The following is a 27,450-nucleotide window of genomic DNA, read 5'->3' on the forward strand; positions in this document are numbered from 1 at the left end:
ACTTTAAGAAAAGAAAAAAAAAAAAAACCTAAAAATGTGGCAACTGAAACAACAATCTTCACCTTTTAGGGGGCACATGATCTCTTTCATACTAAGTACCCAACTCATCTCTCTTCCAACAGGTGCCTTGCTAATTGTATTGCCTTGTTAGAGGCAATACATAATCAACAACTATAACTCTATTAACTGAACTCTCGGTTTTAGGGCCAGCCATTTAATGATTATTGCATCAATATCTCTAAGCTAAATTTCTCAAGGGGAAAATTTTCACATTCCTAGTAAAATGTTGGGCATAGTGATAAGATTGCAAAACAAGAGAAGGTGACAAAAAAGCAATGTTCATTGTAAAAAAAAAAAAAAGCTGCACAATAAATTATTCATTCATATTAATTTCTTCTTTCAGTAAGTGTAGAGTATCCACTATTAACCTAGCAGAGTGTGAATGCAGAGGATACCATCATAAACAGAAACATATACTCCCTGTTCTTAGGGAACTATTAGTTTACTGTTTAGAGGTGGGTCAGACTTGAATCAAGTAATCACACTAACATGAATAGATAGATATTAGAACACACTACAAAGAAGAAGTTCATAGCACTGGAGAAGCATCTTACACACTTGACCTTGTCAAGGAAGTCAGGAAAATATTATTGAACATGAAGCAATTGAGCTATATGAATGCATAGAAGGAACCCAACAGGGAGAGGAAGAAGGTCCCATTTACAAGGAAAAAAATCTATAAAATCCCTGTAGCAGGTTCAACCAAAGAAATATAAAAAGCCACTGGGCCTGGCCACAGAGTGTAAGCATGTGGGAAATAAAGGTATAGCTCATCTGAACTTAGCCTTGCTATACTTCGCAGACCAGGAAGAGTAGTACCTTTAACATTTAAAGTTTTTAAGGTGTAAGTTAACAATGACACTATCTAATTTATGCTTTGAAAACTTAACTCTGGCTGCAGTACTGAGAAGGAATTAGAAGGGATTGGAAGTGTCGGTGGTTAAATCTGAGGTGTCAACTTGGCTGGGATGTGGTGTCCACACCTACATGGTAGTCTAGGTGTTGCTCTGAGGGTATTTATAGATGTGATGAACATCTATAATAGATTGGTTTTAAGTAAAGGAGATTATCCTCCTCTGTGAGTATGGGTCTCACCTAATCAGTAGCAGACCATAAGAGGAAGAACTCAGGTTTCCTAAAGCATAAGGAATTTTTCCTCCAGACTTTTACATAGAAATACTGCCTAAATTCCTACCCTGATGGCCTTCCCCACAGATTTCAGAGGCAAGTCTTCAACATCAACACTGCTTGAGCTTCCAGCCTGCCACCTGGCCTTCTCTATGAATTTCAGACTTGCCAAGCCTACAATTGTGTGAGCCAATTACTTACAATAAGTAAATATATGTATATTTCTCTGAAAGAATCCTGACATTCTGATACAAGGGACTAAAACATAATTTTGTAATCAAACCAGCAAGTGTTTATAGTAGTTTAAAGATTCTTGGTGATAGATATTAAGAAAAATTGCCACCACTATCTCACTTTTGGCTCTTCATGCCAGTAAGCCAATTTTCAATAAAAGGAAAACAGAAAATCCTCATGGCTTAAGCTTTACCAATGAATAATAATAGGAGGCAGGAAGGGGCCAGCCAAAACGTTATTCTCCCTTCATCTTCTTCCATGCTGATGAGCTAATCCGAGGCACAGTGGTTCTGTAAATTCTGTCCAGAGACGACTCCTGTGACCAAGAGAGCACCTATCTTTTCTTTTCATGTTGTCACCAGCTTGGTAACAGGCCCCCTATTCCCACTTTGCCTCCTCCCATTCCTTGCTTTCTCTCCCACACTCTCACTGCCATGGGATTTGTCACTCACTAAAGTATTACCATGCAAGGAAGAAGAGTAAAATCAACACAACTAGTGAATTAGATGTGGAGGGAATTTAGGAATGAGTGGGTTAGGTAAAAACGTGACGTTTTCGGTTAAACCTAATGGGATTATAGTGGCACTCATCAAAGTGAGTTCTGTTTGATTTCAAAGATTCCTCCAAGATTTTCTAGCAAAGAAAAGATGTAGACAAGATGTTAGACTGTATCTGTCTGGAATTCAGAGAGAAAGTATGGTCTGGAGATATTTGTATACCATCTGGAGACAACCAATGACAGACAGCATTGGTGAGAAGAGGCAACCTGGGCAGAAAACAGAGAGGGAGAAAGGAAGGGGTTGAGGGGCAAGCTGAAAAGCTTTTCAACAATGACAGGTCCTGGGTCTTGTGTTATTCCTCCTTCAAATAGGCCATCATACACACACACACACACACACACACACACACACACACACAGTCCTCTCTCCCTGATTGCATGCTAAAGTAAAAGGGTGAAAACAGACCTTGTTAAGCAAACTTGTTCACACTAACCAACATAATCAAGTTTTCAATACAAAGTGGGGCAAAAGTAGGGTTATAGGTATGAACATGCAAAACACAGAGTTCATTCTTGTATTATTATTACTTATTAATTATTGCACTATTTTCCACATGAACAACTGTAAATCTACTTTTGCCTCACACTGCATATTGCTTTCCCCAAATATACTTCAGAGGTAAAAGTAAACTCAACAGTTTCCCCTTCCGTGAAGCCCTCCTGATTCCTCCTCTCTTACTTGAATGTGCATCCTTTGAGCATGTGTCTCTACTAGAATAGTTCAGGATTTCCTCTTTGCTTGTCCCAGTAGATTTTGTGCACCAGGAGGATAGCAATTATTCATGCCAATATTCCCACTATACATCTGGAATTTACTGGATGCTCAAAAACCATTATGATATAAAGAAGCAAATGAAATCTCAGAAGTGTGCTATTTATTTTACCACAGTTTTTATCGCCAGTTCCATCAAAGTATAGATATTTTGGCAGCCCTAAAATTCCGCTTCCAAGCTGCCCTTATAAAAGGCATTTCTAAGTATGAAAGGCCATAAACCTACATTCCACTTATGCATTTTTCATCCATAATGTGTTTCCATTAATGAAAACATTTTCATCATTATTTTTTGGATGCTTCCAAAAAAGTCATTTGCTTCTGATTTCAGTAATCCATCTCTTAAAGCAATGGGAGACTTCATATGGTGGCGCAGATACACCAGAAAGCCAGAACCTAGGGGATTGGCCATAATTATAAAAACGAAGGTGCTGCCCTAGCCAGTTTGGCTCAGTGGATAGAGCATCAGCCTGTGGACCAAAGGGTCTAGTGTTCCATTCCGGTCAAGGGCATCTACCTTGGTTGTAGGCTCCTCCCCAGCCCAGGCTCTGGTGAGGGCTTGTGCAGGAGGCAACCAATCGATGTGTCTATCTCAGATCAATATTTTTCTCTGTGTGTCTCTCCCCATCCCTCCCACTCTTTTTAAAAATCAATGGGAAAATATCCTAAGGTGAGGATTTAAAAAATAAAAAAAAAAGAAGAAGAAGAAGAAAAAGAAGATGCACTCTGAGCACCGTGTCAGCTCATCATTCTCCAAGAAGAAAAGCAGTTTGAAGGTTTTCATCCTGAGTATGGCCACCGAGGTCAGCAGTAAACAGTTTATAGAAATGCCCCAAAGGGACCTCCTCTAACAACTTTCCCTAAGCCTGTCAGGTTCTATGGATTCAAACTAAGAATTGTATGTTCTGTATTCCTCAAGGTTATTGAAAAATCCTTTTTTAAAAGTGCATCTGTGGTCATAAAAATATAACTGGAGAGAAAAGTGAAAGATGCATTTTCTAAGAAAAACAAATTAAAGAACTTCTTCCTTGGTTTTGCTGTTGTTGCCTTGCTTTGTTTTGTTTTGTTTTTGGATTTTTATTTTTTATTTTTAAGACAGAACCAGCTTTGATATGATGGGTGCACTGAACATGTCAGGCAAAATGTTATCAAAAGAAGTAGTTTGAAGCCACTCCTGGGGGAATACATACTGTACTTTGATGTCCGACTGTTCTTGCCTTACATGAAAGTATTTGGTTTAGACAAAAATTCACTTTGACCCAGAAATGACAAACACACAATTAATGTAAAAACAACAAATCTAGACCTTGGAATAGGGGACTTTGAACCCTATGATTAAGGTCAGTTCAAACAACCTGACCATGTATTGCTTTTTAAAGAAGCCCCAATTTGTAAACCAGGAATAAAATGGTTTCCCTAGGCCTTCTGAGAAAATAGCAAAACTGGAAGTTGTATCTTGAGTATTCTTTTGATCCCTGGAACTCGACTAAAATCCATTGCTTCTGCAAAGCCGCAAAGATAGATGCCCTCCTTGCTTGACTAAAATTTTTAAGCAATTAACTGAATATCTTGCTTGATTACAAATGTTAAGCAATTAGCTGAATCTCTCTCTCTCTCTCTCTCTCTCTCTCTCTCTCTCTCTCTCTCTCTCTCTCTCTTTATCTCTCTCTCTCTCAACAAAGCAATTGACAAGAAAATTAGAGCAAAATAATTCCTTTTAGAGACATGAAATAACTGGCTACCCAGGGCTATCTTTTCTTCCATATTTCTGTTTTGCCTGAAGCTAACTCCGACTATGAGCAAGGACCCCTATGCATGCTAAAGAAACCCCATCCTTTCTGATTATAATCAAACCAGCACATTTCATATGTAAGACCTGAGCAACCACTGGGTAACAAATATGAATCCCAGGCAAGTTTCCTATCTGACTTGATATCAATAGATTCCGGTGATGTGGTGCTGTAAACTCAGCCCTGTGGCTATGGCAAGGGAATTTGGCCCAAGGGGGGAGGGAGGGGCATTGGCCTAAAGGAAAATGCTGCAGAAAGAGAAGTTTTCTCCCTCTAGCCTCTCTGTTCTCTTCTTCAGAAGCAAATTCCTGTGGGCTCAGGTTCAGCCTAGAGGCTTTGTCTGAAAGGTGGAGGCACATCCTCTAAAGGGGGGAAGGAGGGAAATATACCACCCCCTTCCCCCAGGGTGCAGGGCAGGGGTGGGGGGCTCCAGGGGGAGATTAGGAACTAACTGGGGGGTGCAGAAGAGGGAAGCTCCATTTGTATGCACTGTCATTTGTTAAGTTCCAGCAGGCAGACCACCAGAGTGCAAACAGAAGCATGGGAGGTGGTGAGCCAGCAAGGGGACCTGGGGAAAGCGAGAAAGAAGTGGGGCGTGGGAACAGGTCTGGGGTTCCCAGCCATTGCATTCCTTCCTAAAGAAAAAGAATGAGCAGCCAGGAAAGGGGGTCAATGTACAAGGCAAGGAATCCCACTTAATGTTTGCTCGTTCTATGTTTTGGTTTTGAAATCCCTTTATGTCTCCACACAAAGGAGAGGGACAACCCATCCACATCAGGATACTTCCTGTACCTTTAACTCAGTGTAAACCATGACAGCTTCCTCTCAGGGCAGAGAAAAGTCCAAGACATTCCTAAGCCACAAGGCTCCATATATACTAAAAAGTTAAGAAGTAATGAAACTGGATTATGAGAATTAAATTCTAATTTCAAGGTTCACTTTTTTAAATGAAGAGAAAAAATTAGTATATCTTCCCATGTTATCTAAGCAAACCCCAATTGGGAGTGCATATGCAATTTCACTTGCAAATAATGCCCAAGAAGAGAAAAGGAGATGAGCAAATCAGGACACCTCCCTTCACCCCTTATTACCATAATGGCCCTATTCAGAGCCCTGAATCTGGGTACTGGAAAGTCTCACCATCTGAGTCAAAGAGAGTTCTTTATGGGGATTGGTTGGGTGGGAGTCATGCCAGGTAGCCTAGATGAGAAGTTGATGAGGGATGACCTTCTGATCCTGCTCAATGTCAGAAAAACCTGCTTCTAGGGCCTACTCATTACCCTCCAACTTAGGAAGTCACTTTCAGTAACCTTGCATCTCACAACATAGTGCTCCCTGATAGATCCTCCCTTCCCCCAACTGATGAATGGAGAATGACGTAAACTCCACCTGCAGTCTGAACATTCCTGAACACCTAACCAGGCACTTTATATGGACTGTACATTGAACCACCAATCAGCACCTGCCAAATACCCTAAGCCCCCAATTCTTAAGTCCCTAATCATGTGCCTTATATGAAACCACCAATCAGCATGTGCCAAGTACCTAAGCCCCATCTCTCCCCTTTCCTCCCCTCAAAAGGCGTGTTCACTCCAGCACATGTGCTATTTCTCCTTTGGAAGGCAGCCTGGCAGGGGTCTTCTCCTCCAATAAAGCCTTTGTCCTGATTCTCCAGCCCTCTGTTTCATCTTTCACTCCCTAGTGGATAGGACTGGTTACACTGGGGAAACTTGGAAACCATCCTCAAAAGTTGCCCTTCAGCCTGAAGAGTTGAATCAATTATAACAAAACTCACTCACATATGTAAATGCAGGCTCTATCGTGTGCCACAAAGGCAATATGAAAAATAGACATACCTGGCTTTATTGATTTTGTCCCAGGTACTGTGCTGATGTGGAGGCAGTTTGGAGCAGTTGTGAGTTCTGGAGACCAACTGCCTGGGTACCAAATTCCACACCATAACTTACTATTTCTATTCCATCACTTTGTGTCACCATTTTCTCAGCTGTAAAAGAGATAATTATAGCCCTTACTGATTTGGGTTGTTAGGAGAATGAAATGACTTAGTTCACGTGAAGGTATCTAGGAGAATGCCAGGTACATAATGAGCATTGACTAAGAATTAGCTATTACTGTGATATATCCACTCCTCTCCATAACATTAGGCAGTAACTGTTTTTGTTCCACTTTAAGAATTGAACTGAGACTTGGAGCAGTTAAAGAGCCTGTGTCATGTACAATGGCAGGTGGAAGTTCAAACTCAAGTTTGTCAGATTTGAACAATTACTACACTGATAACCATTTACTTTTTCACACTATGGATACCTTAATGACTGCAAAAACTGATGTTAAGATTTTTAAAACGCAATATAGAGCATTTTTCACTGTTTTTAGAAGACAAGAATACAGTAAGCTCAACAGTTTATTGCTTATTTTAGTTTCTATCCACTGGCTCCTTTTAAGTCTCCTGTCTCTTTATCTTTCTCTCTTCTGACTGTTTCTCTGTCTAATGATAAAATGATCTGACAAAAAACACAAAATTCAAATTATGTACTATTTCCTTAAATTGTTCCAGTTCATTTAACTCACCATGAGCATTCATTACAGCTAATTATTGTAACAGATTTTTTTATTATTCGTAAGTATTTTTTTATGTTGTAATGATCATAAATTTTAAAAATTCTGGTCATCCTGAGTCACCACCCATGCTCATCAGGGATTTTTTTTTTCTTCCCTTCCCCTCACAGAACATTTTGATGCTCATTATCATCAATATATCCATAGGTTGTTACTACTCATATCCCATAAAGCCCTTTTGGGGTATGCAGAGTGACTTCAGAAATGCAGCAATTCTCAGACCTAATGACAACCCGATGCTCTGCCTAATTTTAGAAAATCAAATTAACTACCTCTGATTAAATGTACAGCCAGCTTCACCATGTTAACTGTGTCAGGTTCAGGACTCCAGGCAGAGCAAGATGTGTCCTTAACTCATCACTATGCAGAAAATATATTTCTTTAAAAGATCATCCTTGGTGGACTAGGCAAATGTAAGCATTCCCTGGGAACAGATAAATGATGAGCAAAAAACTCTCCATTAAGCAGAGAAGTGCATTTACATGATCAGAGATTAGAATCAGAATGTAATTGGGTGCAAATCTCAGGCTGCGTGAAGCAAATCTTAATTCATTATTTTCTTTAGATCAACTTGGTTTTGGTTGTTGAGTGTCTCATTCCTTGTCTGGCTCATGGGAATTTCAGATGTTCTTTGGAAGTTCTTGGAGAGCTGAGGGCACCTGAAGGGCAAATTCTACCCCTTGAGGTTGTGCCAAGAATGGGGTCTTTTTCAGTGCTGACCTGTCACCAGCAGGGTGGTTCCTCTGCCATGTCTAGTGCAGAAGTCTCTGACTTGGTTGGGAGTCCTGGATGTAAGATCTATCTTGGGCAGTTTCTCTCAGGTGCTGCACATCCTCAGGTGCTGCCTTAAGGGGTACAAGCCCCCCTACAGCATCCACTTCTTGGTGCCCTTGTGTGTAGTAATTAACTGAGAGGCAATCTCTTCTCCATACTCTCATCTTAGGAAATGTCCTCCAGCTGCATGGCATTAATCTAAATGTTCATGAATCCTACATGTGGAGTCACAAGTGCTGAGCTGATCTCTGAGCTTCAGCCTCTATGCTTTCTCAATATTGCTTTGTATGCATCTAATAAACATTCACAACATTGTATGCCTAAACAAGAACACTGATTAGCTTCCCTAAACCTGTTCCTTTAAAGTGTCCACATTTCTGAAAATGGCACCCCATACACTCACTCATTAAGTTAGGTCCGAGAGTCATCCTTGGTCCCTTTCTTCCTTTTCCGCAGCTCAGCAACCTCTCAGCAAACCCTGGGAACAATGTCTCCATAATATGGCCTGCATCTCACAACCTGTGTCCATCATCACCATAGTCTAATCTCAATCATCTGACACCTGGACATCTAACATCTTGTCTCTCAGCCTTGGCCCTTGCCTCTCATACTCCATTCTCTCAGCAAAGGCAACCTGATCTTTCTAAAGCATAAAGCAGATCATGTCATACTTTGGTTTAAAACCTACCAGTTACTTTTCATTATATTAAAAACCCAAACAGTCCTGCCCCACAAAAACTACAGGATCTGGCCTGTGACTTCCTCACCTACCACTACGATGCTTCCCTCTTGCCCCTTCTTCCACAAGGCTTCAGGCCATGGTAGCCTTCTTCCTGTCCTTAAATCAAGGTTATTTATTGGGTTGTTGATATTTATTGCTCCAGGTGTTGAACACTCTGCAGGTATTTTTTTCATTTAACCCTCATGACAACTTTTAAACTAGCTATTATTATTATTATTATTGTTATATGACCAATGAGAAAATAAAATAGATGCTTAGAAACATGACAGGTCAGGGTGAGAGAAATAGGAGAAGAAAAATAATTAGAATGCAGTTTGGTGCGTACGGGTCCCGACAGGATTGCTTCTAGGTCAGGCACTCTTGGTCAGATGTGTTCGCCATACTGCAAAGTTTTCTGCCACACCTGGCCAGTCCTCCTGCCCACACTGGCTTCATAGCAGGTACTCTTCTAAATGCTGGGCATCTTGCACTCAGTCAGTTAGAAATTACTGCCAGTCAAATCGATCAGTAAAATAACTGGCTAAAGTGATGTGTTACGGAATGACTAAGTGTTCAGTAGCAGTTTCCTTTTGCTTCTCTGAATTGAGAGGTCATATCAGTCAGAAGAAATTGCCAGTCCCAAGTAAACAAAGCATAAATTGTTTCTCTGTGCTCTTTACATTAAAAATCACCCACCACAAAGCTCATTGCCATATTTGTTGCATTGTTAAAGTCTGATGTAAGACAGGCAGGGAGAAATCAACTTTATTTATGTGCCTCAGAATTTACAATGTGCCAGTCACTTCACTACTATTAAGTAGTTTAATCATATGAACAATCCTTGAGACACATTATTAACGCCATTTTACAAATGAAACTGGTTGGCTTAGAGGTTAAGTCACTAAGAGCAAAAAGATAGCTAGTGGGTGCTGGAGCCAGAATCATTCAACACCACTCAAGCTCTTAGTCACAGTAGTACACTCTTCAACCTCAGACTCAGTGCAGTCAGATCACACACCGCAGCTCATGGTGGACCCTTTGGACATTCCATAGGTCTGGAAATACCAACCAGCTGGAAGTCATTCAGTATAGAGGTGGCCAGGACAAAGAGATGATTCTGCAGAAGAGATCTGATAGGATTACAGCTAAATATTTACAGAATCATTCTCTGTTTTCCCAGCAGGCTAGTCTAGCTCAAATTATGCAAGATGGATGTGGTATTTTATTCATTTTTCTGTTTGCTTGCTTTTTCCTTCCTTCATTCAAAATTACTGTGATAATGACATAATAGTTAAGAGCCCAGTCATTGGAATGAAGCAGACTTAGGAGCAGGTAGTCTATGCTCCTATGTTTAAAAGCTGAAGTTGCCACAGTTTCTCTCTCCATCCATCCATCAAAGGACATTTAGGTTCTTTTGTTATCATGAGTACTGTGAATAATGAACAGGGTGTGCTTATAGCTCCCCCAGATACCAATTGCATTACTTTTGGATGTATACCCAGAAGTGGGATTGCTGCATCATGTGGTAGTTATAGCTTTAAATTTTTTTTTAGGAACTTCCATACTGTTTTCCATAATGGCTGTACCAATTTACATTCCCACCAATAGTGTATAAGGATCCCTTTTTCCCACATCCTTACCAATATTTGTTATTTCTTGTCTTTTTTATAACAGCCATACTAACAGGTGGGAGGTGACATCTCACTGTGGTTTTGATTTGCATTTTCCTAATGATTAGTGAAGTTTTCCTTTAAAAAAAAAAATAGCATCTATTATAGTGTGTTTATATGCTGATATAAACAACCCAGCAAAGAGGAAAAGATTAATAGTACAGGGAAATCAGGACAGGATTGTTGGAACTTTCTCTAAAGTAGAGGAGATGGGATGGGATCCAGTGCACAAGGGTGGGGTTGGCCTCAAAGAGAAATATGGATGTTCCATCCACAGTGATGGGAGGGAATGCAGAGTAAAATTGGCTCGCATCCAGAGGAAACAGAAGGGCTGAATCTTTCTTTCTGATTCCTTTTGATGTTTTCATAAAACAGAGAGAACATTTAATAACCAAGACATGGGGTGGGGAGTGAGTGTAAAAGGCTTAGGAAAGTGAGAAGGTATAAAATGGTCATCTTGGATAGAAGATAAATGGTCTAGAGCTGGTTCATCTAACTACCACCGGTGGGCCAAATCCACCCGACTGCTTGTTTTTGTAAACACGTTGGTTGGAGGACAGCCACATCCACTCATATGTGCACTATCTATGGCTGCTAGGTGACTGGATGGTAACAGAGACCGTATGGCCCCCAAAGCTTAAAATACTTTCTACCCGCCAACCCCTGGTCTAGAGAGTTGAGTTGGATTTTGAAAGAGTGTTAAGGGTCACACGATCTTGGTCATATATTTAAAGAGATTAATAAATATAAATGTGACTGTGTGTGGAGGTGGAGGGATGGGGAAATTGTTTCCAAACATCTTCAGCTGTAGAGTAGAAGAGAAAGACAGTTGCAATTAACCAGGGAGGGTGTTCAATCAGGCCAACAGAATAAAGGAAAAGAAATGGAGAGGGGTTGAGAGGGGATAAAAGGTTGAGTGATGGATTTTAAAATCAGTGCTAATTAAAAAGGGGGGGAAGAGAAACAGTAAGATGAAGAATCAGTGGATCTTAAGTCTTAGTGGGCTTCTGGAAATATTAAATCGAGGTATTCATGGGAATGAGCACTAAAAGCAGCAGAAGAAAGACAATTCTTGAAATGAAAATTATGGACCAGTTGCCATTTAGGTAATGAAAAAGAAAGTGAGCCGAGGCCAGTTTGGCTCAGTGAATAGAGCGTCGGCCTAAGGACTAAAAAGGTCCCAGGTTCGATTCAGGTCAAGGGCATGTACCTAGGTTGCGGGCACATCCCCAGTAGGAGGTGTGCAAGAGGCAGCTGATTGATGATTCTCTCTCATCAATGTTTCTAACTCTCTATCCGTCTCTCTTCCTCTCTGTGAAAATCAATAAAATATATTTAAAAAAAAAAGAAAAAAAAAGAAAAGAAAAAGAAAGTGAATCATTAAAGGGAGATAAGTATAAAATAACACAAATGTAATATTTGCTCTTCAGAAATAATATCCCATACAAATATAAGAGATTATTTTTAATCTTCTGGACCTGAATTTTGCACATAGTATAGCATTTCAATTTTGGGAGTACATTTGGAAAGCATAAGCAGTGAAGAACTTCCCTTGTTTGTCTAGTTTCCAAGAGATTGGTGAAATTGCATTAAGAAGAAGAAAAATGAAAAACAGGTAGGAGAAAGTATATGAGCTTTCAATGTATGTCTTATTAATATTCCATCTCTCCAGGGAAATGGCTGCAACTGAAAGACACTACCCAGGATTACTGTCCCTGGAATGGCTTAGATGACAGATAGAAAGCAGAAAGCAGATTTCACTATTTCCCCACACTGTTGATGAAATGAGGCACAGGCTGAGTTATGTGAGGTTTTTCAGGTCTTTCCAAACTAAACATAGTTTGTCAGTTTTCAAAATCATAAAGAATGAACCATCTTCCTACCCTCACCCCTGACCCCACTCACATAGCTTTTTCTTTTTTAATCATTGTGTCTCTTACATCAAACACTTAAAATGGGGAGATTGCTCATCTTAGCTGACTTAGTCCATGCTTGCCATCCTTCCTGATCCACCTTCAAAGTTATGAACACATTCCAAACTGATTAAATGGGTCACAGCCTCTTGGAGAGGCCAAAGCCAGCTGGTTCTAGTCAATTGTATTCCTTCCAATTGGCAAACGATAAATGGGGTGTGTGTTTTTTTCTCAGAAGGTTGACTCTGCAGTTGGTGATTGATGACTTGATATTATGCTTTTCAGGCTGGGGTAACATCTCACCCCAACCAGGATCCATGAATCTATCTAGATCTTGGGTTAGCCCACCTGCCTACCACAAAACACTGCATATTGAGTGTATTTGTAAATTCAGTTATAAGTTCAAAGAGACATTTACCAATTTACACACACACACACACACACACACACACACACACCAATATACTAGTTATGAAGAAATAGAGATGAGAAGGAGATAGTTGTCCACAGACATAACAGTCTACTGGGGTGATAGAAAAAAAAAACCCTATGTAATAAAGAGCTAATATGCTAATTAGACCAGAAGGCAGAACAACCTTTCTGAATGACTGAAGATGGGGAGGGGGCACAAGGCAGCCAGGGCTATGAGGGCCTAACCTTGCACCATTTTTGTTCATTGGGCTTCTAGTAGATAATAAAAAGTTAAGTTTAATAAGTAATAGATTGAATCATTCAAAAGGAAAATCAAAGAGAAACATCTAACTCAGCTAAGAACAGGGTTTCACAATCTCAGCTACTGACATTTTGAGCTAGAAGATTCCTTGTGGTAAGGGTTCCTGTATGTATTATAGAATGTCTACCATCATCACTGACTTCTACCCAGTAGATGCCAATAGCACCACCCAAAATTATGACAACCAAAAATATCTTCTGACATCATCAATTATCTTTAAAGGGGCAGAAAGACAAAATCACCCTCATCCCAGGACCACTGGACTAGAATATCAGAGAAGGTTGCAAAGGTAAGGTTATACCAGAACTGGATCTCTAAGTATAAGTAGTCCTTTCCTCAATAAATAGAATAAAAATTTTTCTAAAGAAAAGGAAACAGCATATGAAGAGATCGCGTACCCAGGGAACTGTAAGTACCTGCATTATAGACAAAGAACAGAATATATAAGAGTAGACCACAAAGATAGACTGGACGCATATTGATCAAAACATTTACAATAAGAATATATTTTGGCAGTTCCAAAACAAGGCATATTAACAAAATTACTTATGCAGTTATTGAAAATGTAGACATCTGATTTCAGTCTTACTAAATAAGAATTTTTAAGAGTAGGGCCCAGGAATGCATATATTTTTAAAGTTTTTTTATTTAAGGAATTATAAGTCTTGTTACTCAATGTTTGGGTTCCTGTTAGAAATGCAGAATTTCAGGCAAACCTACAAAATCAGAGTCTGCAATATCACAAGACCCCAAGTGATTCATATATATATATATATATATATATATATATATATATATATATATTTGATTTTTTTTTACAGAGAGGAAGAGAGAGGGACAGAGAGTTAGAAACACACACACACACAGACACACACACACACACAAACATATATATATATATATATATATATATATATATATATATTGATTTTTTTTACAGAGAGGAAGAGAGAGGGACAGAGAGTTAGAAACACACACACACACACACACACACACACACACACAGAGACACACACACACACACACAAACATATATATATATATATATATATATATATATAATTGATTTTTTTTACAGAGAGGAAGAGAGAGGGACAGAGAGTTAGAAACATCAATGAGAGCGAATCATTGATCAGCTGCCTCTTGCACACCCCTTACTGGGGATGTGCTCCCAACCAACGTACATGTCCCTTACTGGAATCAAACCTGGAACCCTTCAGTCCTCAGGTTGACACTCTATCCACTGAGCCAAACTGGTTTAGGCCCAAGTGATTCTTATACATGCTCTAGTCTACAGGAAGTATTTCAAAAATACAGAAGTAAATACCATTCACGACCACCAAAATATAGAGTAGGCATTTTAAGCACTGTTAAGATATAAAGGGAACTTAGATAAAAACAGGTACCACTGAATTACTCTTTTCAAGTTTGTCCCACATGGTAAATCAAAGATTTATTGTTACTAATATTAAATATGACCAGCTTCCATGAAATCATGTGGTAAAGCAAGGGAGAGGGTGCATGTCACCATTGATCATAAAATAACCTCTTATGACCCCCCCAATTCAATCCTGATGTAAATCTATATCTCTTACAATAAAATAAAATAAAATAAACCTCAATATTTTAGAGCCAATGAAAGACCTAGGGAATTTACTCAATGCTGAAATAATGAAAGGAAATGGTATTACTTTTAAAGAGTATTTCACTTTTGTCATTTCGGATTAATATAGTTTAATTCCAGGCTGAATTGGAAATGTAATTTACTTATAGACAATGGAGAGAAAGCTGACCATAGAAATTAATAATGACCATTTGGAGAACATTTGCAAATTGCCCAATACTGTACTAACATTTCACGTGAGTAATGATTTGTCACAGGAATTATTATTCCATTTCACAGAAGAAAAAAAACAGAAATGTTGAACAGGAATTGTGATTGCCTCAAAGCTAAAAAGCATTAGAGTCTGAGTGTAATCCTCCATCATCTGAATTCCTGCCCCCTGCTCCTGACCTCTGTAATTTAAACTTAATCGAAAGAAGACACATATCTAAGTCACAACCATACCACTCTGAAGGCTTAATCATTAAAGGTCAGAGTCTTTAAGACAGAATCAGTATTATCTATGGAAGCAACTTAAATGCCCATCAGTAGATAGCTGGATAAAGAAGAAGTGGTACTTATATACAATAGAATATGGCTCTATCATAAAAAAGAACCTATAGCTACTTGTAACAACATGGATGGACCTTCACATGCTAAGGAAGTCTGGCCTCTATGCTTTGAGCTATGCTGGAAGCAACTCAGAAACAGGTCAATTGTCCAAGTTGTTAGATGTCCATTAAGTGGCTCTGGGAAGGGCTGTGGGGGCAGGAGAGAGAAAGTCTCCTGGGAACACAAGATGTGAACACCTAACTAGAGATATCTTTAAAAAGACAAACCTCTTTCCAGATGTCTGGCCTGCTTCTTTAAATGCAGAGGCAGGGATGTGAAATAAGATGTTATTTTAAGGATCTCCCCTGCAAAGTAGAAATTGACATTTTCTTCCATTTTAATTGGTTACTCTCTTTGACAGCCATCAGAAGTATTATTCAGTGTTGCTACACTTCATATAGGGAGGTAAGGAAAAGCAAAATCTACAGGGGTCTTTCCTTTACAGCAGTAAAGGAGATAGAATTAAGACATTCATGAGGGAGCGTATAGGGTAGTGGTTAAGAGAACAGACTGAGGTTGGACTCGCTGGGTGTGAATCCTGACACCGCTACTTACTATTACCTTGAATGAGTTATTCTGTGCCTCATTTATAAAATGGAGATAATTAACAGAACTCATGGACTAAAGAATTCACGTAAAGTACCTTATTCAGCTACCATAACTGTAACTTCAAATTGACAAACAGGTCATAGCATGTGGTGCATCTGCTTGCAGAGTGATTTATAAGCCTGTCTCTGTACTAGACTGAACATTTGAGGGGATTAAATATGTCTTACTTGCATCTGAGACCTTAACTTATCACTGGTGCTCAGTAAATGTTCGAACAACATGTACATGTACTCCTGAGGCTGAGCAAAGTCACAATAGATGGAATTATTCTCCCAGAGAACTATCTGGATCAGGACTGTATCAGCTTGTGAACTATACCCACCATGATATATTCACACGTGATGTCAACTAATATCAGGATCAGAACAAACTGACCTGACCAAAAGTAGTCAAAACAACCGATGTCACTGTTTCCGGATGCTGTCAGCTGGACAAGCCAGCCCTGAGTGGAGGCATGAATTTCACTGCACAGTCAGGGCCATAAAAATGTGAAGCAGGACAAAAGGCAGCTGAGAATTAGCTAGAGGGAAATTATTCTCCCATGATTTCTCTAATTCAGCATTTCATAATGCCGAGTCTCTACTTGATAGTGTAGAGCTGTGCACATGCTGCCTTTATTTACTAAGGGTGCAGATGAGAAGTTGTGAGCTAATGGGAGAAAAATATAGATACCTGTGTTGAAATATAAACAATAACAAGGGTGAGATGTTCATCCTACTCATTACAATAGAAAATTGGATTATTCTAAGCTTCTTCCTTTCACCCTACTGAGTTTAAACATACATCTCAGGAGGTAGGTGTGTGTGTGTGTGTGTGGGTGTGTGCGCACACATGCGCGCGTGTTGAAAGCATTTACCATGAGATCTACCCGCTTAACCAATCTTGAAGGGCACCTAACTGCACGGTTAACTATGCTCACCATGTTGAACAGACCTTATTTAGCTACCATAACTGTAACTTCATAGCCATTGAATAACAAGTCCCCATGAAAAAAGGCAAAAACCAAGGGACACCTGGAAACTCTGCATTTGTTACCTGTCTCCTACCTTGATAGTGGTTAGGCCCCACAGGTGTTTGCAGATGTCCAACTCATCAAGTTGTGTACATTAAATACGGGTAGTCCTTTGAATGCCTATTACACCTCAATAAAACTATTTAAAATTAAATCAGTTAAAATTATTTTTTACTTTTTTTTTCCTGTTTGTTTTTATAAAGACTAAGAAGGGCCTGGCTGGTGTGGCTCAGTGGTTGAACATCAGCCTACAAACCAGGAGGTCACGAAATGATTCCCATCAAGGCATATGCCTGGGGTTTAGGCTCAATCCCCAGTGTGGAATAGCCAATTAATGATTCTTTCTCATCATTAATGCTTCTATCTCTCTTTCCCTCTCCCTTTCTCTCTGAAATTAATAAAAATATTTTTTAAGACTAAGAGGGGACACATTAAGTAGTAACCAAGGAGATCAATAAAAAGAAAAGAAAAGAAAACATAAGGTAACTGAATGCTGAAATCAGCAAAAAGGACAAATTCTTAGAAAGAAGCAAAGCAATAGAAAGTCGCCTTTGGGATATGGCCACGGATTGAATGAAGATCCCATAGCTCTGTGAAAAATCACTGCTTCAGGGTTTCCTTTGAAATTATGTTGACCCACCCTGCTGTTCAGCTCCGTGCGAACCTCCAGGTACAGCTCAGCAAGACATTAGCTATAACAAGATAAGGAGAGGAATCCCCAGAACTGCTTAGTGCAGACAAGTAAGACTACAATTAATAAGAAGCTGCAAGTGTATTACAGGGAACAAATGTGCTTAATGAGACTATTTGATAATTACCAGGATGTTGTAGGCACAAAGCAGGACACAGTGCAACCTATTTAGATGTTTGTTAATTTGGCAGGCGTGGGAAACAGGAGACTGTGTGCCTAGAGCTGCTGACGCTGAAACAACATATTGATGTCACTTCTCAGAAGAAACTCCAGCACTTTCCTTCAAAGCCTCTCCCTGAATACTAGAAATGAGTGGCTTGTGTCCCAAGTCTGTGAAGAGTCTAAAGCCATGGTCGGCAAACTGTGGCTCATGAGCCACATGCAGCTCTTTAGCCCCTTGAGTGTGGCTCTTCCGCAAAATACCATGGCCTGGGCGAGTCTATTTTGAAGAAGTAGCATTAGAAGAAGTTTACGTTTAAAAAATGTGGCTCTCCAAAGAAATTTTAATCATTGTACTGTTGATATTTGGCTCTGTTGACTAATGAGTTTGCCGATTACTGGTCTAAAGCATAGTTTGAATCATAAAAAGGGTATGGTTATGGTTCAGGAGACACCAAACACCAGGGCCAGCCACTGATTATTTTAGGCTTTACAGACCACACAGTCCCTGTCACTACTACCTAACTGCCTTATGGCACAAAAGCAGCCAAAACAAACATGTAAACAAATTGGTGTGGCTGTGCTGCCAAAAAGTCCACGTATAATCATGGAAATTTGAATTTCATTTAATGTTCACATGCTACAAATATTATTCTTTGAATTTTATCTGCAACTTAAAGATGTGACAATATTCTTATCTTCTAGGCCATTCAAAAACAGGTGGCAGGTTGGATTTGGTCAAGGTCTGCAAGTCTGCTGACTCCTAATGCACACTAACTCCAGTTAATGACAGAATTACAAGATCAATCTGTGTGTGTGTGTGTGTGTGTGTGTGTGTGTGTGTGGCCCCATAGGTGTTAGCTAGAGTTATTTTATTTTGCTTTTAGACCTAATTGGTTTGGACTACTTTTCCAAGAGGAGGAAAGCCAAAAGCCATAGTCTTCTCTTTCTCTCTCTCTACTTCCCTCTCTCTCCCCTTTTCTTTCTTTGAGTGCACATACCTATTTTCTCTCTGTCTATTATATCTATCACTGTCTCTCCCTGTTCTTCTACCTCCTCCAGCCAGCATTTATCATCTCTCATTTATACCCATCATCCCTCAGTTTCACTCCAATAACAATGCAGTACAATTTAGCAATATCATTTGCTGACCTATATTTGCTAATGTTTTAAACCGTGGAGAAAATTTAAAAAATATATCTTGCATCATGTGAAAATTATGTTAAATTCAAATTTCTATGACAATAAATAACATTTTTAATACAATCTAGGAATTATATTATAATAAATAAGCTTTTATATGTAGTGTGTGTGTGTTTTTTTTGGGGGGGGGGGTGTAATATTAGAATCAGACAGTCCTGCATTTAAGTTTGAGACCCACTAAATAAGGAGTACATATAAATCATTTCTAAGCAACATGCCTAAATTTTAAGGTAATTTAAAAACATTTTTAAGAATAATAAATTGAGTCTTGTTTTAATTAAATCACACACAGTAGAGCACAGCTAAGGATTTAGATAAAAATATGATAGAAGCACTTAGGATAATAGTTTCTCTCAAAATACATTTTAAAGTTTGAAAAAAAAAATCATGATTTTCCCATTAAACTATTTAGTTGATAACATAGCTTATTTTGTGTAGGCCATAATAAATAGTATTTGAGAGACTATTCTTCCTATACACACTGAGATAACTGGTAAACTCAGAAAATTCTGCTAAATAAAAAATTTTTGCAAGTCTATTTTTCTAGATTATGTTGTATAAATTTAAACTCAAATATTCTCACAGGTTCTTTATTTCTCCATTCAGAGTATATTTTCTTCAACAAATATTTTTATGCATTGTGACTCATCAAGTAATTTCTCTATTCACATTTTAATGTTTTGAAATTAGGTGCTGCAAAATTATGCCTCAGCAATTTAATTTCATTCTGTTATTAAGTATCAGTGTAAGCAAGGAACAATGACAACTTTATTGCATAGTCTTTCACCAACTTAAGGTGCTCCAAAGCACAAATAGGGAATTTAAAATTACATCCTACATATTATTTGAGCACACATTATTTAATTTGCTAAATTCCTATTTTGATTTTGTTTCAACTAATGTCAATGATTTCTCATTTGCAAGTTTTGTTTTCAATAATTATAATTCAATAAAACTGTCAATCTAAAGCTTTGTGGATTTCATTTACTTGATTAAAGTATTCCTACAGGTTTTTATTTTAAAAAAGCATGCGGAATTTATAAAATTCAATTAAAATAAATACATTTCAGAAACAATGAACTTCAATGTAGGTCACATTGGTGACTTTCACAAGAGCTGCTTTTAAGGTTCAAACTTTTCTGAAATCTCATTGGTGATGGATAGAAATGAGCAGTGTGTACACTGCTGATAAATTTTTAAATGTATTTGAAATTAGGATAAAAAAATATAACACAATTTACCATCTTAACCATTTTAAATATACAACTCAATAGTGATAAGTACATTCACATTGTTGTGCATGTGCCAATCTATAAAGTTCTTTCATTTCACAAAAATGAAAATCTATGCCTATTCAATAACAACTCCTTGTTTTCTCCTTCCCCAGGCCTGAGAACCAGCATTCTACCTCTGTTGTCATGAATTTTACAACTATATTTCAGATAAGTGGAATCATACAGTATTTCTCTTTTTAAAAATATATTTTTATAGATTTCAGAGAGGAAGGAAGAGGAAGAGAGAGATGGAAACATCAATAATGAGAGAGAATCATTGATTGGCTGCCTCCTGCACACCTCCTATTGAGAATCAAGCCCACAACCAGGGCATGTACCCTTAACAAACAGGAGACCCTTCAGTCCACAACCAGTTAGAACAGTATTTGTTTTGTGTGGTTTTTTTAAATAATGGATTTTTTCACTGAGCACAATGACCTCAAGGTTCATCTATGTTGAAGCATGCGTGAGAATTTCCTTTCTTTGTAAGACTGAATTATATAACATGTTTATATACACTGACAAAGATTCTTTCCTTGACCAAACTTTAGTCAGGCTCCTCTGAGCCCTCTTGTCAACTAGGCCTTCACCGTGGTCCCTGTCCTTGCTGGGCCTGCATAGCCCACTCTTGGCAAGAATAGCACAAATGACCCCCGGCCCTTGGAGCCATATGTAAAAACACAAATGAAAATCTTCCAATGTGATTTAATCTCAATTCACATCAATTTAATTGAGCAACATCATTGTCTAGATGCTATACACATTGCATTTTGAACCCTGCTTTACCATCTGGATGTTATAGTTCCTGAAACAGACAACAAAATTGAACTGGGTGTGTTCTGTTCTCTTGATTTCCCTAGCAACCATGAGCTCAGTACATTTTCAAAGTTTATGACTGTTGGTGTAATACTAATGGGAAGGACCTTGCTGAAGGACCCTTTAGTTCAAAAACGCCCCAAAAGGTGTAAATTTGTTCTTGAACATATTTGAAAGTCAAGATCAGGAGAAGGAGGATTAGAAAGAGGATTTGGGAAAAATCAACCAGAGGAAATGGGACTCCTCCCAATTACATTGAGAAGTGTTGGCATGACTAGCTCATACCTGAGCTTTGTAGAAAATCAGAGCCCAGAATCAGCTCAAAAACTCCCTCTTCCTTTCTGGCTCTCTCAGACCTGAGCCCATGCAACAAGCAACATGCTTTAAGAGACAAAAGCCAAATAGAGAGATTAAGTGTGTCATTCTTTTATAACAACTTGGGTTATAATAAAATCCTATATAATAAAAGTATAATATGCAAATCAACTGGACAGTGAAATGACCAGTCAGAAGGGGGGGTGGGGGGGCTGTGAGCAGGTTACACCAGGACAGCAAAGGTGGATATCAGTGGGCAGAGAAAGGGTAGGGGTGGCAGGGGCATGGAAGAGCCATGAGGGGGGCAGAGCCGGCCACTTTCCAACCAGTGCTATCCCCTGATCAGCCTGCCCAGTCGCCTCCTGCAGAGAAAGGACAGACTCCTCCGGGAGCAAGCCTAAGCCATCAGTTGGACATCCCCTGAGGACTCCCAGGCTGCAAGAGAGTGCAGGTTGGGCTGAAGGATCCCCTAAGTGCATGGATTTTCATGCACCAGGCCTCTAGTATAAAAATAAATGGCATGTGTGCCATCTATGGAGACTCCCATAGATTGCCTTGGAGCCATACAAAGAACCAAAATTTCTGCTCACACATTTCTGAACTAGCATTTATCAAAGCACCACCTTACCTACCTGTCTTGGGGCTCTTTCAGGGTCTACTGCTTTCCTACTCTTGTCGTTTTAAATCCATGTTACCAACCCCAATGGATTTTCCTTGGCTCATTCATGTAGTGTGTGGAGCCAGCACTGTTTGGCTTTAACTCTTATTCCCCGTTAAAGCTGAAATCTTTAAGAGGTGCCCGTGGACTTGGAGAGGGAAAAGAATATACTGGAGCTTTATGGTCACATAGGTTTCCATGACTCTGGCTGATGTGTACATACAGAAAATGGGAAAAGAGGAAAGAGGAAATGTTTGTCATGTTGTATTTCACAGTTTCCTTTTTCCTCCTGGCAAATAAGAACAAAGATACTTTATAAATCTTCGGACTTGCTCCAGGCTTTATATTTAATGGGTAAATGATATTCAGTCACTTTTAAAGCACTGCACAGCTGGAATAAAATAATGCATGTATTAGCAATTTGCATGCTCTATATGGAACTCGTGACATTTACACTGAGTATTTAAACAAATATAGGCATAAGGCTTGACACCCAGATAGACAGATACACTCATTGGTTTGAAAATGTCCCTGGTCCTTACAGTGAGCGGCATAAGTCTCTGCACAAGCCTGAAATCCTATTTGACTGAATTCTCTCATTGTAGCAAAGACAGTCTCACATCACTCTGCAGCCCTATTTTGGAGGCTTTGACATAATTTCTTTATCTTTCCTCTCTTCCCTCCATAGGTGAAAAATAGAAATCTTCAACTGTCATTTAATTTCTCTTAAAATCAAATTGAGCAAACATCATTGTTCTGGATGCTGTAGCATTTTGAATCCTGCTTGCAAAGAAAGCACAATATTTTAGAAAAGAAAATAAACAAATAGTTATTACAAGTTGAAAAGTGACCATAGAGCAGGTAGGTTTCTTGCAGTTGGCTATCTTCAGAGTCTTGGAAATTTCCACAGAGGAGTTATGCCTGAGTTGGATTTTGAAGGATGAATGGAAATTCCAACCCATCAGGAATCCATGAGCAGCTCAACATGGCTGTCAGATAACAAACATTGTTTTGAGGGGAAGGGATGGAGATTTGTTGGAGAGAAAACTGGACAGATAGATGAGGGAGAGATCAGGAAGCCCTAATATGTGACACTAAAAAGCTTGGACTTCACTCTGAAGAGAATTGAAGGCCTTGTCCCATTTTAATCAGAGGAAAATTTTGATCAGATTTTATTTTAAAAAGAAAGTTACATGATGCTAGATTAAATTGAGATAAGTCTGGAGACTGGGGGAATCACTCAAGATACTACTACATTGACGATTCAAGCAGAAAAGTATTCAGGGTTTGAAAGTGGGGATTGGAGATACGGAGGGTTGAGGGGGTAAACTAATGAGGAAACTAATTCTACCCTCTTGTGGAGGGTAGAATCCACAAGACCAGTCTACAAGTGATTGAAAATCGTGGCAAAAGGTGAGAGAGTTCAAGGGAGTAGCATGCATGTAAAAGAAAGAGTCAAGACCCAGCCAGTGTTGCTCAGTGGTTGATCATTAACCTATAAACTAAGAGGTGCCCAGTTTAATTCTCAGTCAGGGCACATGCACAGATTGCGGACTCAATCCTCATTAAGGGGCCTGCAGGAGGCAGCGATAGATGTACATATATCTCTCATCGCTGTTTCTCTCTATCACTCTTTCTTCCTCTCTCTCTAAAATCAATAAAAACATTTTTTAAAAGAGTCAAGAATAATTTCAAGATTTCAGAGACCTCTTATTTTCATTATTCTCCCTACAAACATTGTGCCCTTGCTACTCAAAGTTTGATCCACTATTTGCATGAAGAAATGGCATCACTAGGAAGTATATTAAAAATGCAAATCATGCCCTAACTGGTTTGGCTCAGAGGAGAGAGCATTGGTCTGTGGACTGAAAGATTCCAAGTTCAATTCCAGTCAAGGGCATGTACCTTGCTTGTGGGCACATCCCAAGTAAGGAGTATGCAGAAGGCAGCTGATTGGTGTTTCTCTCTCATTGATGTTCCTAACTCTCTATCCCTCTCCCTTCCTCTCTGTAAAAAAATCAATAAAATATATTTTTAAAAATGCAAATCACTGGGCTCCTTTACACAACATCTGTTGTCAATGTTGAAGAATCTTGCCCTCCAGTTCATCTGCAGGCACACTAAAATCTCAACAATACTATTTTATGTATTTAAACTAATATTCCATGCCTGCTTCCCAACAGAATTCTTCTGTTCTTCCAGCCATCTTTAATTTTTCTATCTCTAGTTCTGATTCTGCATAAAATCTAAACAGAAATAGCCTGTAAGAATGGTGTCAAAATTTGGAACTTGGGACTATTTTTCCAACACTAAATTGGAGGAGCATTCCATATGGCCTCAGTAATTTAATGACAGTGCTAAGATGTTTCACAATCCATTGAGTGCGGTTCCAATATGGTATGAGCCTGCTTGCTATTTCATTAGGCTAAAACACTTACAAAGAATGGACACCATGGTACTTGAACTTAGTGTCTATTTTCTCCCTGCAGTTCTCATTTCGATATTCCCAGAGATGGCAGTGTCCTGCTGTGATACCCTTCATCATCAATGCCTCTATTGTAAATAGCGCAGAGAAGAGAAGCTGAACTTGAAAGGCAACAGTGAAAGGATGGAAAACCTTGTTCCTAATTAGGCTCTTGAGTTTGAAAAACTCCATTCTTTTCATGAGAGGAAATACTTCAGCCTGAGCATCAGGAAAAAGAGATGGTATATAAGAACTAAGAACAGAAGATTGACAGACTAAAGAGAATGTCCAATTTGTTGCAGCTGAATAGAGGTTTTCAGGGTTCCGCCTTGGATTGTTTCACACTATCTACCATTCTCTCCCTCTTTTCTAGCCCACAATTGCAGTTTTTCAAGTTGTAACTTCCTCAATTCATGGCCTTCCTCTCAGTTTATTAATCTCTCTGTGTTCTGAATGAGATAAACATTTAAAGGACTATACCACTTTTTCCTTTTCAAAGCAACATCCTAGTAAAATGAAAATGAAGATTCCTTAAGAGAGAAAAGAAACAAAGGGGGAAAGCAAGGAAGGCAACCTTTAGAAGAAAGATAATGAAATCCCCTCGCTGGGCTCTTACACAAACTGGTAGGAGTGGGGCTGTGCTAAGATTGCAATAGACAATAAAGGCAGAGCAATAGCCTCCACTTAGGATTTTGGCAAGAAGAAAACAACTGTACCCTTTCTGCTCCTAAGGAGGAACAACAGGACCACCCAGGAGGGATAAGATGATGTGGGGCCCTTTCCTTCTTACACACACACACACACACACACACACACACACACACACACACGAGAGAGAGAGAGAGAGAGAGAGAGAGAGAGAGAGAGAGAGAGAGAGAGAGAGAGAGAGATTGCAAAAATACCTTCCAAATTATGTAAGTGGTACTATGCTGAGAGTGTTTCTAAACAGATCATTGGACCTTCTTCATTCAAGTGTGTTCGGTCTCCATCATAGCGGGTCCAAGAACTCTAAACTTACCCAGAAGATGCTGCCAAAGATTGACGCAGCTTGGGATAGCTTCTTTGAGAGTTATCTTCAGGATGCTATTTTCTTTGTCTTGTTCTGCAGTGTTTCAGTTGGTTGGTTGGTTTGTGTGGCAGGCTATATTTATGTAGTTTGATTTATTCTTGAAACTGGTCATTACGATAATGTGTGATGCAGAGCTCGTGGTTGAATTCCGAGTATCTGGTCCTGGGAGGGCCCTTCTAGAGCCAATCCTTGATTGTGTGGCATGCATGCAGAAGCAGAAAGTCAAGACTGAATTCACCAATGACTTCTGTGACCTGGATTTCTGTTTCAGTTCCAACCCCAGAGGTTTATTTGTGGGAGATTTAGTTCCAGTCTTCCCTTCCTTTCCAGGTATTCAGAGGCTGGCTAATCAGTCCTGAGTTTTAGGCAACTTGGGTTTTGAATAAGAGTTAGGATACTTCTAAGTACTTACAAGCCCAAGCTCTTTGGTAGCATTGCATTTCTGATTCACTGGTTTTGGGTTTTGTGTGGGTTTTTTTTTTTGTTTGTTTGTTTGTTTGTTTGTTTTGTTTGTTTGTTTGTGTTTTTTTATCTATCCCTATTGCTCTTGCATTCGCTGGAAATCTGTCCCAGATTCCAGAAACAGGTTGGCCATCATTCTCACTGGTAGAATATTTTTATTCTTCCCCCCTTTCTTTGTAAGTATTGGAGGCAGATAAAAGCTGTGAACATTCATACTTTTTATTTCCTAATGCTCATGTGTATATGTCTCCTGCTATTTTTATACAATAGAACATACTAAACATTTTTTCTGACTCCTCCTTTAGGTTAAGCAAAATACTAGTAAATGGGTATAATAGAAGTACTTTTGATTTTTTTCTTTTGTTTCATTTTCATGTGACCACAATCTCACCCCAAAAAATAGGGTATTTCTATAGGCAGATACAAATAAAACAGCTGCTTCACCTGTAGTGCTCCAGCTCAACTCCACTAGAGCTGAAAGAGTGACTTGGCCGCATCCTCTACTGGTGAGGGGCCTACTAATCCTCACCCTCACCACCCTGGGAAGAGAGAACCAAGACTCCCCTGAGCCTGAATGGAGTTTAGAAGGATAACCTGGCTGTTAATCTGATAGGCAAATAAGGACACTCTCAGAAGTCAAAGAGATGGATAAATTTACCAATATGCAATGTTCAGGTAAACATTAGAAGGTGTTGAGATGTGGTATGTGTACCAAATGCAACTCACAAATTCAAAAGACTGGTACAAACTGCAAAGACCAAGACTAAAATTCCATATAGTGTAGCCTGTGGTCACAGACCCAGAGAACAGACTTATGGCTGTCAGAGTGGAAGGCGGCTAGTGGAAAAGTTGAATGTATTGATAAGTATGGATTGGTAGTTACAAAATAGTCATGGGAATGTAAAGCACAGCATAGGGAATCTACTCAATGATATTGTAATGACTATATACAGTGCCAGGTGGATACTAAAAATATCAGGGGAAACAGTTGGTAAAGTATATGATTGTCCAACCACTATGCTGTATACCTGAAACTAACATAAAACAATATTGAATATAAAGTGTAATTAAAAAATAAAGTTAAAGTCCTTTAAAAAAAATAAGTGTAGTTTGTAGACCAATTCATTAGAATTACCTGGACTAAAAGCTAAAAATTGTAAACCCCTAGGCTCCACTCCAAACTAAATCAAGACACCCCCCCTACTAACACATCTTTGGGAGCAATTCTTATGATTTTGAAGTGTACAAATTTGAAAAACTAGTACATTATTCTTCTCAGTATTTTAAAAGGCTAAATGGGTCAATATATTGTTTTTCAATTTACTTTATAAATTGGATAAGCATTATTCTATCTTTATATAATATATTGTCTAAGTAGAGCAAATAGTCTATTAAGAAACTGTAAAAATAATATACATATACATATGTATGCACATATATTTCTTAAAGACACATTCTTAGAACTGTTTATAAGTGGAAGATCCTAATTATGTTCTTTTCTGGCAACCTTTT

General features: G+C 38.9%; 1 long non-coding RNA gene across 1 annotated transcript in view; it reads right to left on the reverse strand.

Annotated features, from left to right (window-relative positions):
- The window catches only part of LOC311629134, a 90,906-nt gene extending 65,335 nt beyond the window's left edge, over positions 1 to 25,571 (reverse strand). The window contains exons 1-2 of the long non-coding RNA XR_014796153.1: positions 25,426 to 25,571; positions 6,400 to 6,548 (exon numbers count right to left, since the gene is read on the reverse strand). This is a non-coding gene — a long non-coding RNA (uncharacterized lncRNA). The remainder of the gene's footprint in view (positions 1 to 6,399; positions 6,549 to 25,425) is intronic.
- Positions 25,572 to 27,450: the final 1,879 nt, after the last annotated feature.

The sequence above is a fragment of the Pipistrellus hanaki genome (genome assembly GCF_964339955.1).
Source record: "Pipistrellus hanaki genome assembly, chromosome: 1".
NCBI classification, from domain to species: domain Eukaryota; kingdom Metazoa; phylum Chordata; class Mammalia; order Chiroptera; family Vespertilionidae; genus Pipistrellus; species Pipistrellus hanaki.